Below are 15215 nucleotides of genomic sequence, written 5' to 3'. Positions count from 1 at the left end.
GACAACTATGCCATACAGATCGCAAAATAGTTGGGAAGAGATTATTGATGTACCGATTCCATGGTACAGGGTGTATGAGTTGATATTTAAAACAATGCAAGATTCAAGACTTTGTGCTTTTCAGCTAAAAGTATTATATAGAATTCTTGCCACAAACAAAATGTTGAATATTTGGGGCATAAAATCATCAAAGCTCTGCAGATTTTGTTGTGAGGATACAGAATCAATAGACCATGTATTTTGGTATTGTCCTCAGGTAGCCTGTTTCTGGTCTCAGGTTCAGGAATGGCTGAAAATACATAGCATTGATCTAAAATTGACCCTAGAAATAGTACTGTTAGGAGATCTGGAGAGACCAGGTCAGTCAATTACTAATATACTGATACTCTTAGTAAAAGTATTTATCTTCAACACGCAATCTGTAGATTCTATTCGATTAGATAGATTCAAATTGTACGTTAAACATCATAGCATAGTTGAAAGATATGTGTTGCGTAGAAACACGAAGTGGGTGGCCAGCAGAGATAGATGGAATGGGCTGAGGGTTAGTATGTGGTATTGGAGACAGGTGGGAGTGGAGTTGCTGTGTGTGAGAGAGAATGATGCTCAAAAGATAAAGGAGGAAAGAATGTCAAAAGAAAACATAATAAAAGTACATTTGAATGACACTAAGTGGCAGTGTCTTTACAACTAATGCCGGTTTGCCTAAGGCTGATGCCGCGCAGGTGTTTGTACACACGCATATACACACACTCTCATTCAAATAAACACATACAAGAACACACACATACGTGTAATAGTGCCAGACATGAACACAAACATATACAGTTGTCATTGCTCTTATGATTTCTGTTATGATGTCCTTTGTTTTAAATGCATTATTTTGTTCTATGTTTTTTGCATTGTTGTTTGCTGTTTTCTCCTTTCTTTTCCTTTTTTCTCTTTAGTTCTCTTGGTAGTTGGTGCATTGGGGGCTTCTTGGGGATGGGGAATGGAATAATTTGTATTTATTTTTTATTATTCTTCCAGGGGCGGGACTGTGGGAGGGGTCTCGAATGGTTGAGGGACAGCTATCGGGAACTGTGGGGTGGATCTTGGAGGGTTCGGGTTTCACAAGATTGTGATCATGAAAAAGGAAACTATGACATATATTTTATATCACTATCATGCACACGCACCCTCACACATAAGGATGGCTCTGTTGTGCAAAGACTCATACATGTTTGATAGTGTCTTGATGCTGTATTGTTTGTCCTTCATGTTCTAATACTTTAATGTTACCCCTTCCTTGTGTTTTTTGTAATAAATAACAATAATAAAAAAACTTTACATACACTAAGTTGACTGTGCCTTTAAACAGCTCAGAAAATTCCAGAAAATTATGTCATCGCTTTAGAAGCTTCTGATTGACATCATTTGAGTCAGTTGGAGGTGTACCTGTAGATGTATTTCAAGGCCTACCTTCAAACTCAATGCCTCTTTGCTTAACATAATGAGAAAATCAAAAGAAATCAGCCAAGACCTCAGAAAAAATGTAGAAATGTAGAAATCCACAAATCTGGTTCATCCTTGAGAGCAATTTCCAAACGCCTGAAGGTCCCACGTTCATCTGTACAAATAGCGTGCAACTATAAAAACCATGGGACCACGCAGACGTCATACCGCTCATCTCCTAGAAATAAACGTACTTTGGAGCAAAATATGCAAATAAATCCTAGAACAACAGCAAAGGACCCTGTGAAGATCCTGGAGGAAACAGGTAAAAGAGTATCTATATCCACAGTGAAATCCTATAAAAAAAATCCTAGTCCTATATCGACATAACCTGAAATGCCCCTCGGCAAGGAAGAAGCCACTGCTCCAAAACCGCCATAAAAAAGCCAGTCTATAGTTTGCAACTGCACATGGGGACAAAGATCGTACTTTTTGGAGAAATGTCATCTGGTCTGATGAAACAAAAATAGAACTGTTTGGCCATAATGACCATCGTTATGCTTGGAGGAAAAAGGGGGAGCTGAAGCACACCATCCAACCGTGAAACAAAGTCAAGGGATTGTAGTGGCCATCACAAAGCCCTGACCTCAAACCTATAGAAAAGTGTGTGCCAGCTCAGTTACACCAGCTCTGTCAGGAGGAATGGGCTAAAATTCACCCCTTATTGTGGGAAGCTTGTGGAAGGCTACCCGAAACGTTTGACCCAAGTTAAACAACGTAAAGGCAATGCTACCAAATACTAATTGAGTGTATGTAAACTTTTGACCCACTGGGAATGTGATGAAAGAAATAAAAGCTGAAATAAATCATTTTCTCTACTATTATTCTGACATGAAACATTCTTAAAATAAAGTGGTCATCCTAACTGACCTAAGACAGGAAATTTTTACTAGGATTAAATGTCAGGAATTGTGAAAAACTGAGTTTAAATGTATTTGGCTAAGGTGTATGTAAACTTAAGACTTCAACTGTTTGGGGTAGAAATGTCCTTGTTATTGAAAGAAAAGCAAATTGTTTGTCCATTACCATCAAATTGGTCAGAAATATAGTGTAGACATTGTTAATGTTGTAAATGACTATTGTAGCTGGAAATGGCAGATTTTGAATGGAATATCTAGATAGGCGTACAGAGGTCCATTATCAGCAACCATCACTCCTGTGTTCCAATGGCACGTTGTGTTAGCTAATCCAAGTTTATAATTTTAAAAGGCAAATTGATCATAAGAAAACCCTTTTGCATTCATGTTAGCACAGCTGAAAACTGTTGTTCTGATTAAAGAAACCATTAAATCTGTCCTTCTTTAGACCAGTTGAGTATCTGAAGCATCAGCATTTGTGGGTTCGATTATAGGCTCAAAATGGAACTTTCTTCTGAAACTCGTCAGGCTATTCTTGTTCTGAGAAATGAAGGCTATTCCATCCGAGAAATTGCCAAGAAACTGAAGATCTCATACAACGCTGTGTACTACTCCCTTCACAGAACAGTGCAAACTGGCTCTAACCAGAATAGAAAGAGGAGTGGGAGGCCCCGGTGCACAACTGAGGAAGAGGACAAGTACATTAGAGTGTCTAGTTTGAGAAACAGATGCCTCACAAGTCCTCAACTGACAGCTTCATTAAATAGTACCCGCAAAACACCAGTCTCAACATCAACAGTGAAGAGGATGCTGGCCTTCTAGGCAGAGTTACTCTGTTCTGTGTCTGTGTTATTTTGCCCATCTTAATCTTTTCTTTCTATTGGCCAGTCTGAGATATGTCTTTTTCATTGCAACTCTGGATCCTGGAGTCGCCTCTTCACGATTGACGTTGAGACTGGTGTTTTGCTTTGAACCTGTCTTTCAAAGTACATTTGTAAAAATCGAAATAACTTCACAGATCTTCATTGTAAAGGGTTTAAACACTGTTTCCCATGCTTGTTCAATGAACAATAAACAATTAATGAACATGCACCTGTGGAACGGTCGTTAAGACACTAACAGCTTACAGACGGTAGGCAAATAAGGTCACAGTTATGAGAACTCAGGACACTAAAAGAGGCCTTTCGACTGACTCTGAAAAATACCAAAAGAAAGATGCCCAGGGTCCCTGCTCATCTGCGTGAATGTGCCTTAGGCATGCTGCAAGTAGGCATTAGGACCGCAAATGTGGTCCGGGCAATAAATAGCCATTTCTGTACTGTGAGACGCCTAAGACAGCACTACAGGGAGACAGGACGGACAGCTGATCGTCCTCGCAGTGGCAGACCATATGTAACTACACCTGCACAGGATCGGTACATCCGAACATCACATCTGCGGGACAGGTACAGGATGGCAACAACAACTGCCCGAGTTACACCAGGAACGCAAAACCACTCCATCAGTGCTCAGACTGTTTGCAATAGGCTGAGAGAGGCTAGACTGAGGGCTTGTAGGCCTGTTGTAAGGCAGGTCCTCACCAGACATCACCAGCAAAAATGGCGCCTATGGGTACAAACGAACCGTCGCTGTACCAGACAGGACTGGCAAAAAGTGCTCTTCACTAACGAGTCGCGGTTTTGTCTCACCAGGGGTGATGGTCGGATTCGCGTTTATCGTCGAAGGAATACGCGTTACACCGAGGCCTGTACTCTGGAGCGGGATCGATTTGGAGGTGGAGGGTCCGTCATGGTCTGGGGCAGTGTGTCACAGCATCATCGGACTGAGCTTGTTGTCATTGCAGGCAATCTCAACTCTGTGCGTTACAGGGAAGACATCCTCCTCCCTCATGTGGTACCCTTCCTGCAGGCTTATCCTGACATCACCCTCCAGCATGACAATGCCACCAGTCAAACTGCTCGTTCTGTGTGTGATTTCCTGCAAGACAGGAATGTCAGTGTTCTGAAAAGCCCGGATATCAATCCAATTGAGCACGTCTGGGACCTGTTGAATCGGAGGGTGAGAGCTAGGGCCATTCCCCCCAGAAATGTCAGAGAACATGCAGGTGCCTTGGTGGAAGAGTGGGGTAACATCTCACAGCAAGAACTGGCATATCTGGTGCAGTCAATGAGGAGGAGATGCACTGCAGTACTTAACGCAGCTGGTGGCCACACCAGATAATGACTGTTACTTTTGATTTTGACCCCCCTTTGTTCAGGGACACATTAATCAATTTCTGTTAGTCACATGTATGTGGAACTTGTTCAGTTTTTTTCTCAGTTATCAGTCAATATTTCTCAGTCAATATTACACATGTTAAGTTTTCTGAAAATAAACACAGTTGACAGTGATAGGACGTTTCTTTTTTTGCTGAGTTTATCAGGGGACCAAATGTTCAAAGGCCTGAAGCAACAACTTCAAATAATAACCACGCTCTTAAATTGATATTGAATGGGTGGTTATGGTTTCATCCACTATATACCTGCAGCATCAACCTAGCAGTTAGTAGTCAGTACCCAGTTGGCAAAATGTGTCATTTGATGTCATAATTGTTGTAAACTTCTATTCTGGTGATCATAACCAGACAAAGATTTATTTTCTCTTTATAACATCAAGACGTCTTTGGAAAGACTTCTTATTTTGGTTATCTAGTCAGATACCAGATTATTGAACCAAATTACAACCAGATAAATACATGTATTGCTACATTGGCATTTACAAAACTTAAAGGTAACATACTGTACCACCTGACCATGAAGTCACAACATCATAATGCAAAATGTACACATTTCATCGACATAGAATAATAGGACAATTAAAAGTGAAGAATTTGTGAACCAATTTGTGAACCACTAATAAAGTAGCCAGCATTAAATGTTGATGTGGAAAAATGACTTATTCCCTTCATTGGTAATTATATGAATACATATTGCAGTCCCACTGTGAAATCCACTCGAAAGTACTGTTGAATTAGAAAACGTGTTAATGATCATAATTGCACATTACCACCATCAGCCAATTCCATGGGGCACTATAGACAAATCTGAAAACATTTTTAGAAATATCTCCAATTCAGAATATACAAATGTGCCAGTGTCGTTCCATGAAATGAGTGCCTTTGGTGTCCCTTTGATATTTTAAATAGAAATTGTGCAGCAATATTGAATTTGAAATGCTTTAATATTCAATAAAGTGCCCTTTTAATATGGACCACATGGATAATTAAATCAATCAGATTTGTTAAAGTGCAAAAATGTAGCATTTTGAAATGTGCCTCCATGCACCCTCTGTGACTGCCAGGAAGATTTAACATGCTTAATCCTGACATTTCTCCACGTTTTCACCATCATTGTAAAGCCTTAGTTATTTTATTGCTTAGACAAAGTAATTTCTGAAGATTATTATTTATTTCATGTGATTAGTGATTCATTGACGTCTGTCCCTCATTTTAAGGTCAACCCTGTTATGTGAACTGAACTCTCATTTTAATATGGTGAAACTATTCCTTTTTAATTATTACTATTCCTTTTAAAAAACTTTTTTTTTTCAAAAGAAACATTGAACATCTCCTAGGCAAATCATAGCGTAAAAGCAGGTGAGCTGGTTCTACTCTTTTTTTGGCAGTTTTCTGGTGTTTTGTGGTGGAAAACTGAATGGGTTAAGCATAACATGTTAAACCATGTTTCCTGTAGATAGTCAGCATAGATAGACAGGCTAGAAATGTTTTAACAATAAAAAACATGTTTAAACTTGCATTCAACTGCCCCTCCCTGTTGCATACAACAAGCGTCTTTTTTCCCTGTCACAAGGGAATTTATTACTGATTTAAGATTAAATTGTCAACACAGCTACTTTATTTGGCACTTAATAGGCACTTAATAGGCATTTAATAGGCATTTAATAGGCACTTAATAGGCACTTACTATCGTGATCTTTTTGAGATGGTAAACATGTTTTTTATGAACCTGAACATGTGCTCTTTTATGACAGAATGTTAAAATTAGATTATATTATTTTTAAGTTACACATCTCAAAAGGCACCGAATTGGTGCAACGACCCACCAACTAATGTACAGGTAACAGAGTATTTTTTTTTTTCTTTTACCTTTATTTAACTAGGCAAGTCGGTTAAGAACAAATTCTTATTTTCAATGACGGCCTAGGAACAGTGGGTTAACTGTGGGTTAACTGCCTTGTATTAACAAATGTATCAACAAAGCCAATAGATATATTCTTAGAGACACAATCATAGTTACTTAATTCTGTTCATGAAAATCATTAAATGATTGTTATCAATACGCATGTCTTCATCTCTGTACATGAGTATGGTATACATGCCAGCCATCAGGGAACGCAGCTCCCTTAGCTTGTTTCATGGTGCAGTTTGAATACAAACGTATTCAAATAATTGAACTATTCTATGCTTCCAGCATAGTAGTATAATGAAAAATACTTATAATTTTTTGAAGCTGACAAATACCAATACGATCAAAGTGTTGTTTGACATAGCGCATCACGTCAATGCATCACTTAAACAACAAAAGAATACAGTACTTAAACTGCAAGTGGACACTTCCTATTTACCATATTCAAGGTGTGACCTTGAATGTGTGCTACTGAGGGTTTATAATACACAATTTGATTTCACCGACACATAAAAAGGCACATAAAAAAAGGCACAGAGAAGGAGTGCAAAAAAGAAGGGTAACCAACAGTATGCTTTCATAGTGGCGTATTTAAATAGTCTCCAACAAATACAATGGCTTGGGAAATGCAAGGATGCATGTACCAAACCAGAGCTTGCAGACATCCAGAAAAATAAAAAACAATGTATTTGAATTGGTTCTATTGAACTGCAATACACTTACATTGTTTGCACTTTGCAATCCAATACACATCTTTTTCGGTATGGGTTCTACATACCTATCTCGGGGTCCTGACTTCTCCCCTCCACCGGCACACTGACTGTCCTTCGGAGCAGCTTGGTGCGCTCACTGCGCTGAGAGCCTGGGCGACGCTCATGCATCAGTAAAGGGTGAACCTAAGGTAAGAACAGGAGGTCAGATGGGTTTTCAGCCTGACTTTGACCTATCTCTCAAAAGGGAATGCAGCCCTAAGAAGTTAAGATTGTGCCTTGGTCACTCCACGCCTGACCATCGCTCCTCCTAGCACTTCCCCTACATACTGTATAAATCACTTGTGTTGGGCCTCACTTTGTTTAGCTGTTGTCCTGTAAGAAAAAAGTGATGGCACAAGATCTTAAACTATGGATCATTTCATTTATACTAAATGATCATATCAAACCAGAGCATATACTGTATAAGAAAAAGTTAGTTGTGTAACACAGCTACATGTTTTTTTATTTGTATTTATTTATGTCAATTTCACAGGTGTAAATGTTTCAGAGTTAGCTTCATATGACTTGATATTTATGTATTTAACGTAATAAAGCAATAAACTGAAAACCTCCCCTACTGAAATCCAGACCGTTGAGAGTTGAGCGTCTCAAGGACCAGGGGCATTTTCCACCCACACTTAAAATAAAGGCTTAGCACAACACATTCCCAATGTGCTTTACAGAGGTGAGAGGTCAAATTGCTTTTCAACACACAAAGCCTCACCCAGAAGCACTTTGTCTCTATGTGAAACAAATAGTTAACAAAGTGAATAGGTTGGCATTAAAGCTACATTCAGGTATTTAATAAAACAATAAACTGCCACTTGCATTGGTATACAGCTGAGGGATGGGGATAGGGAAATGTAACCCCTCTTATATTATTAAACAGCACAGACTGACATCCACATTATCGTTTTACACATTTAGAAAATATACATTGATTGTTTATATTTTTGTTGCTTGTAAACAACATAACATTATTTGGATTATAATATAGAACGGATGTTGTGCTAAGCTCATGATGCATTTAGAAGCTATATTCTTTAGGAATCAATTGGTAAATAAATATCCATTCATTTAAATTACCATTGTACAGATTTCCAAATCCTAGACTATACCTTTAATGTTTTGTAGGGGGTGTGTTCTGGCGGCAGAGAAGTCAGGCACAAGAGAGCCAAAACTGATTTACAATGGCGCAGTTTAATAAACAAAACCACCGTAAACAGAACAATAAATCAATGGGTAAACAAAACCCGTTAAACACCAGTATAACGTGCACAAGCACTTACAATAAACAATTCCGGACAAGGACATGGGGGGAACAGAGGGTTAAATACACAACATGTAATGATGGAATTGAAACCCGGTGTGTGGGAAGACAAGACAAAACAAATGGAAAATGAAAGGTGGATCGGCGATGGCTAAAAGACCGGTGACGTCGACCGCCGAACACCGCCCGAACAAGGAGAGGGACCGACTTCGGTGGAAGTCGTGACATGTTTGTATTGTGTTTTTTTTTTATTGTATTGTATTTAATGTTTTGTATTGTATTTCATCGTATTACTAACCATCAGTCGTGTGTCATTTCCAATTGTGAAATCGTGAGACCGGAGGCAACTCAAGTCACTTTAACAACTATGTAAACTTCAGAGCTGCCAATATCTCTTCAAAATCAGGCTTGTTGACCTTGTCTCTGAAAATATGAATTTATCATATACTGTAGGTTACTGTGACCTCCAAAACCATGCCACACATACTGTACTGTCATATATCATTTGTGAGCCATTCTTATGTCCCCTATGCACTCTGTAAATGCTAGCTTTGTTGATCCTCTTATTCGTTGAAATTGTAACATTTTCCCAAATATTGCATTGAATTAAAATATTCCATCCCACATATTTCATTGAGTTCATTTGACTATATATAGTTGTTTGACATACCACAGAGAGAAAAGTAGATGGCTCAGTACAACCTCAATGAACTTGGAGAGCTACTGTACATTATATTTAGTGGGTTCTGCTGTTAGCTGTGGCAAAGAGCCCTTGGCTAAGGGACAGTGAAAGGACAAGAGTGTGTGGCCCAAAATAGCTTCTCCCACAGGTATTTCCCCAGACAGGTGACATGAGCCAGCACTGGTAACTGCATCACCAGAAAGTGCTGAAGTTCAGAGAGAGAGAAATTATATTCGCATTGTGATACTTTGCCATAGTAAATAGCAGAAAACACAAACAAATTGAGTTCAGGTAACGTTAACAATGACAAATTGCCATCCCAATTGACTTAAGATCTACTAAGTTGAATGTAAGTTGAATAGCATTTTCCTTTATTCAGTAATACAGTACTGCACATATTTTTTAAGTGCAGCAGGTAAAACACATATTGGGGATGTTTTGTATGACTAATTAATCATTAACTATATTAAACGCTTGTACAGTATGTTCTCAGATCAATATATTAATGTAATCCCCTATCCCATCCAGATACACACTAAAGGAAAAGGTTACATAAGTAGAGGAATTCCTCTCATTTTCATAGAAAACCCTAACCCTCAAACAATTCACATGAATCACCTGTGTATGATTACGATCATATCAGGTTAAATTTACAATAAAAAAAACGTGTCTCCCTGAGTAGGGGGTCTTTGCAAGAGTACCTGCCATATCAATTTAGAAGAGGAACGATTATTTTGGGATACCACATTGTAAAGTTGAATAATGTCTCCCCCCAATGGCTTGTTTTGGGACTTCATCTCTCACATCTGGGCTGCCCTGTTATTGATGGGCCCGTGATGTATTCCACAAATCTGCCCAGTTCTACTTTCCTACTCAGAACTAACAAAACACTGATAAATTGCATTGCATCATCAATGCATTAGCTTGTGCTAATTTCCAGCATCTGTCCGTATATGGGTTGTAAAATAGGCGTATTCAAGTGGGGGATTAAAAGAAAAAATACAACAAAATGGTATCCTACAATAACATGCTTGCAGTTCTTTATACTAGCTATTCCTTAAATCTGCTCTTACCCACTCCTCGTATTAACTAAATAATTCAATACTCCCACTTGGACCTAATGGAAACATACAGAACTTAAAAGAAACATAATTGAGCTCGGGATATAATGTGGATGTACCGCTCTATGGCTGCGTTTACACAGGCAGACAATTCTGATCTTTTTTTCACTCAAAGGCATTTTGATCGATCAGACCAGCTCTGCATGAGATCTGATGTGATATAGGTGAAAAGATGAAAGACAATTAGTGCTGTAAAAAAAACAGAATTGGGCTGCCCATACGACACCACATTCAATACAACCTGTATTAGCTGCCCACTGCGGTACCGAGTTTGTCGCCCCTGTCTCTCAATCGGAAACTAATAAAGACCTAGGTAGCCTGGTGTACGGACTCTCTAGTAGCGTTATAAAGTTTAAACACATCACCTTTAATAGGGTTTGGCCCTGAAAGTTCAGTAACAGAAAAAAGTAAGACCTGGATACTCAAATTATCTAAATGGTACCTTTATTGGTTAAGGACAACACTCTAATCCAAACAGGGTTTAGGTGTGTTAACCTAGTGCACCATACCCATATACAGTGCATTCGGAAAGAATTCTTTGACCCTTTGACCTTTTCCACATTTTGTTACGTTACAGCCTTATTCTAAAATTGATTAAATGATTTTTTCCCTCATCAATCTACACACAATATCCCATAATGACAAAGAAAAAACAGGTTTTTACAAATGTTTGCAAATTTGTTACAAAAAAAAAACTGATATCACATTTACGTAAGTATTCAGACTCTTTACTCAGTACTTTGTTGAATCACCTTTGGCAGCGATTACAGCCTCGAGTCTTCTTGGGTATGACACTTCAAGCTTGGCATACATGTTGGAGAGTTTCTTCCATTCATCTCTGCAGATCCTCTCAAGCTCTGTCAGATTGCATGGGGAGCGTTGCTACACAGCTATTTTCAGGTCTCTCAAGTAGAGGTCGACTGATTATGATTTTTTAACCCCGATACCAATACCGATTATTGGAGGATCAAAAAAGCAGATACCGATTAATCGGACAATTTTTTAAATTCATGTATTTGTAATAATGACAATTACAACAATACTGAATGAACACTTATTTTAACTTAATATAATACATCAATAAAATCAATTTAGCCTCAAGTAAATAATGAAACATGTTCAATTTGGTTTAAATAATGCAAAAACAAAGTGTTGGAGAAGAAAGTAAAAGTGCAATATGTGCTATGTAAGAAAGCTAACGTTTCAGTTCCTTGCTCAGAACATGAGAACATATGAAAGCTGGTGGTTCCTTTTAACATGAGTCTTCAATATTCCCAGGTAAGAAGTTTTAGGTTGTAGTTATTATAGGAATTATAGGACTATTTCCCTCTATACCATTTGTATTTCATTAACCTTTGACTATTAGATGTTCTTATAGGCACTTTAGTATTGCCAGTGTAACAGTATAGCTTCCGTCCCTCTCCTCGCTCCTCCCTGGGCTCGAACCAGCTACACAACGACAACAGCCACCATCGAAGCAGCGTTACCCATGCAGAGCAAGGGGAAGAACTACTAGAAGGCTCAGAGTGAGTGACGTTTGAAACGCTATTAGTGCGTGCTAACTAGCCAGCCATTTCACTTCGGTTACACCAGCCTCATCTCGGGAGATGATAGGCTTGAAGTCATAAACAGCGCAATGCTTGACACACAACGAAGAGCTGCTGGCAAAATGCAAAGAAAGTGCTGTTTGAATGAATGTTAATGCGCCTGCTTCTGCCTACCACCGCTCAGCCAGATACTTAGATACTTGTATGCTCAGTCAGATTATATGCAACGCAGGACACGCTAGATAATATCTAGTAATATCATCAACCATGTGTAGTTAACTAGTGATTATGATTGATTGTTTTTTATAAGATAAGTTTAATGCTAGCTAGCAACTTACCTTGGTTTACTGCATTCGCGTAACAGGCAGTCTCCTTGTGGAGTGCAACGAGGGAGAGGCAGGTCGTTAATTGCGTTGGACTAGTTAGCTGTAAGGTTGCAAGATTGGATCCCCGAGCTGACAAGGTGAAAATCTGTCATTCTGCCCCTGAACGAGGAAGTTAACCAACCGTTCCTAGGCCATCATTGAAAAAAAGAATGTGACTTGCCTAGTTAAATAAAGGTATAAAAAAAAAAATTTAACGGTAAATCAGGGCCCAAAAATACCGCTTTCCGATAGTTATGAAAACTTGAACTCGGCCTTAATTAAATCGTCCATTCCGATTAATTTGTCGACCTCTACTCTCAAGAGATGTTAGATTGGGTTCAAGTCCGGGCATTGGCTGGGCCACTCAAGGACATTCAGAGACTTGTCCCGAAGCCACTCCTGGGTTGTCTTGGCTGAGTGCTTTTTGTCGTTGTCCTGTTGGAAGGTGAACCTTTGCCCCCATCTGAGGTCTGAGTGCTCTGGAACAGGCTTTCATCAAGGATCTATCTGTACTATACTCTGTTCATCTTTCCCTCGATCCTGACTAGTCTCCCAGTCCCTGCAGCTGAATAACATCCCCACAGCATGATGCTGCTACCACCACGCTTCACCGTAGGGATGGTGCCAGGTTTCCTCCAGATGTGATGCTTGGCATTCAGGCCAAAGAGTTCAATCTTGGTTTCATCAGAGCAGAGAATCTTGTTTCTCATGGTCTGAGAGTCCTTTAGGTGCCTTTTGGCAAACTCCAAGCGGGCTGTCATGACCCTCTTTCTGAGGAGTGACTTCCGTCTGGCCACTCTACCACAAAGGCCTGATTGGTGGAGTGCTGCAGACAGAACAACTCTGGAGCCCTGTCAGAGTGACCATCGGGTTCTTGGTCACCTCCCTGACCAAGGCCCTTCTCCCCAAACTGCTCAGCCTGGCTGGTCGACCAGCTCTAGGAAGAGTCTTGGTGGTTCAAAACGTTGTCCATTTAAGATTGGAGGCCACTTTGTTCTTGGGGACCATCTAGGTACCCTTCCCAGATCTGTGCCTCGACACAATCCTATCTCAGAGCTCTACAGACAATTCCTTCGACCTCATGGCTTGGTTTTTGCTCTGACATGCACTGTCAACTGTGGGACCTTATATAGACTGGTGCGTACAATTTTTTATAAATTTGAAAATGTTTCTAAAATCCTGTTTTCGCTTTGTCATTATGGGGTATTGTGTGTAGATTGATGAGGAAAAACATTTATTTAATACATTTTAGAATAAGGCTGTAAAAATAACAAAGTGTGGAAATATTCAAGGGGTCTGAATACTTTCTGAATATACTGTACCTGTAGGTAAATAAATCAGTGATCAATGTGGACTCTCAACCCATCAGGTTGACTCTAGTCAATCAAATACATTCACTGTCCAATTAAGGGCTAGGGAGAAATGAAAAATCAGCAGGACTGTGGTTGTCTGCCATGTCCTGCATGTGCTTGTCTCTGGTGAACAAGATGGAGGTATTTATCCTACCTCCTCCTGGTCAAACATGTAGCGCTGACTCCCGGTTCTCATTGAGCGGCGTAGGTTCCAACCGGGGGAATCATAAGCCAGGCCATTGGAAGGGGTCTGGGGCCGCGAAGATAACGGGGAGGCACACCTTCCATCTTAGAATGAGATAAAAAGGAATTAGTGAATTAACTTTGTACAGAAAAAAAACAGCACAGCAGCTGGGATCAATAGCACAATTGACAATGCCAGAAAAATAATAATTAATATTTTTTCTCCAGGAGGTAGCAGCAGAGCTTCCATTTTTTACTTGTTAAAAATAGAGTTGGCAATCAGGTCTACTGATTGTCCTAAAAATAAAATAGACCTGTCCTCAATTCAGAAACTTCCATGAGATAGAAAGACAGTGGTGTCTTTTTTTGTCAAAAGTAAGAGACCTGATATATATCTATGTGCTGTCTCATGATACAGAAACTTGCTCCTGACCATGAGGGCTGTTCTGGCTCGGACAAGGCTTACTTATAATATATACATTTTATATATCATAAGTTGCTTGTTTACTGGCAAGTTGCAGATACAAACAGCTAATCCTCTTTCACGATTAGTTGTCTTTCTCAGTAGATGAAAACAAACAATTTAACACCACCTCGCATCCCTGCCCCATTTATTTTGGGGTATTATAATAAAGTAAGGAAGTAGTACACGAAGCCGCATTCTTCAAATACTACAGATAAATAATGTTACCCAAGAAGTCTATATGTACCACAGCAGTGTGCCCAAATCTAGGAGACAGAGATGCATAACAAAAACTACAACATTGACATTAATAAAACGGACATACTCTTGCGTATTGTATTTGGCAATATAGCAAACATAATGATGTTGATGGAAAAGTATGTGACATTTCAATTCTGTGTTAATTCTCCATTGGTGCAATGACAATGATAAAAAATAATAATAGAGAACCATTTCTCTAATTTGCCGTTGTGCTGGGAGGAAAGCCAAGCAACATAATTATTATCCACCTACTTGGAGGTATGGTGATTTTCATACAATAATGCAATACTGTATATACAATTTGACTGTGTGTCATATTTTGTGCACTGTTAAAGATGTACATCCAGAAATAGAGAAGGAGTGCACAGGAAGCTAAAATTCTGCTCTGGCGAGGTCACTTCCGCAACGCCCACTCCTTCACTCGCTCTCACTCACACACACACCCCCAGCCCATCGCCATGGCAACTGAGAAAAGAATAGACTAAGGGACTGCTGGAGGGAAAGATGATCTGCAAAGGATAGAGCGAAAGATTCCAAGCAGGATAAAGAGAGAAATGGAAAGAGGAAAATGGGTTCGAGAGTGAATAGGGCTAGCGTTCCAAAGGAGAGGAAGAGAAGAGAACATCTGATAGAACTAACTACCTAAAGGGGAAATTGATGTTTGTGAACCATTGACAGTGGAAA

The 15215-nt window shown here is 39.4% G+C and overlaps 1 pseudogene; it reads right to left on the bottom strand.

Moving 5' to 3' along the window:
• Nucleotides 1-15215, bottom strand: part of LOC115128504 (ras/Rap GTPase-activating protein SynGAP-like) — a 94317-nt pseudogene that overhangs the window by 61649 nt on the left and 17453 nt on the right.

This window comes from Oncorhynchus nerka, linkage group LG4 (assembly GCF_034236695.1).
Source record: "Oncorhynchus nerka isolate Pitt River linkage group LG4, Oner_Uvic_2.0, whole genome shotgun sequence".
In the NCBI taxonomy this organism is placed as follows: domain Eukaryota; kingdom Metazoa; phylum Chordata; class Actinopteri; order Salmoniformes; family Salmonidae; genus Oncorhynchus; species Oncorhynchus nerka.
This window is presented reverse-complemented; position numbering and strand designations above follow the sequence as displayed.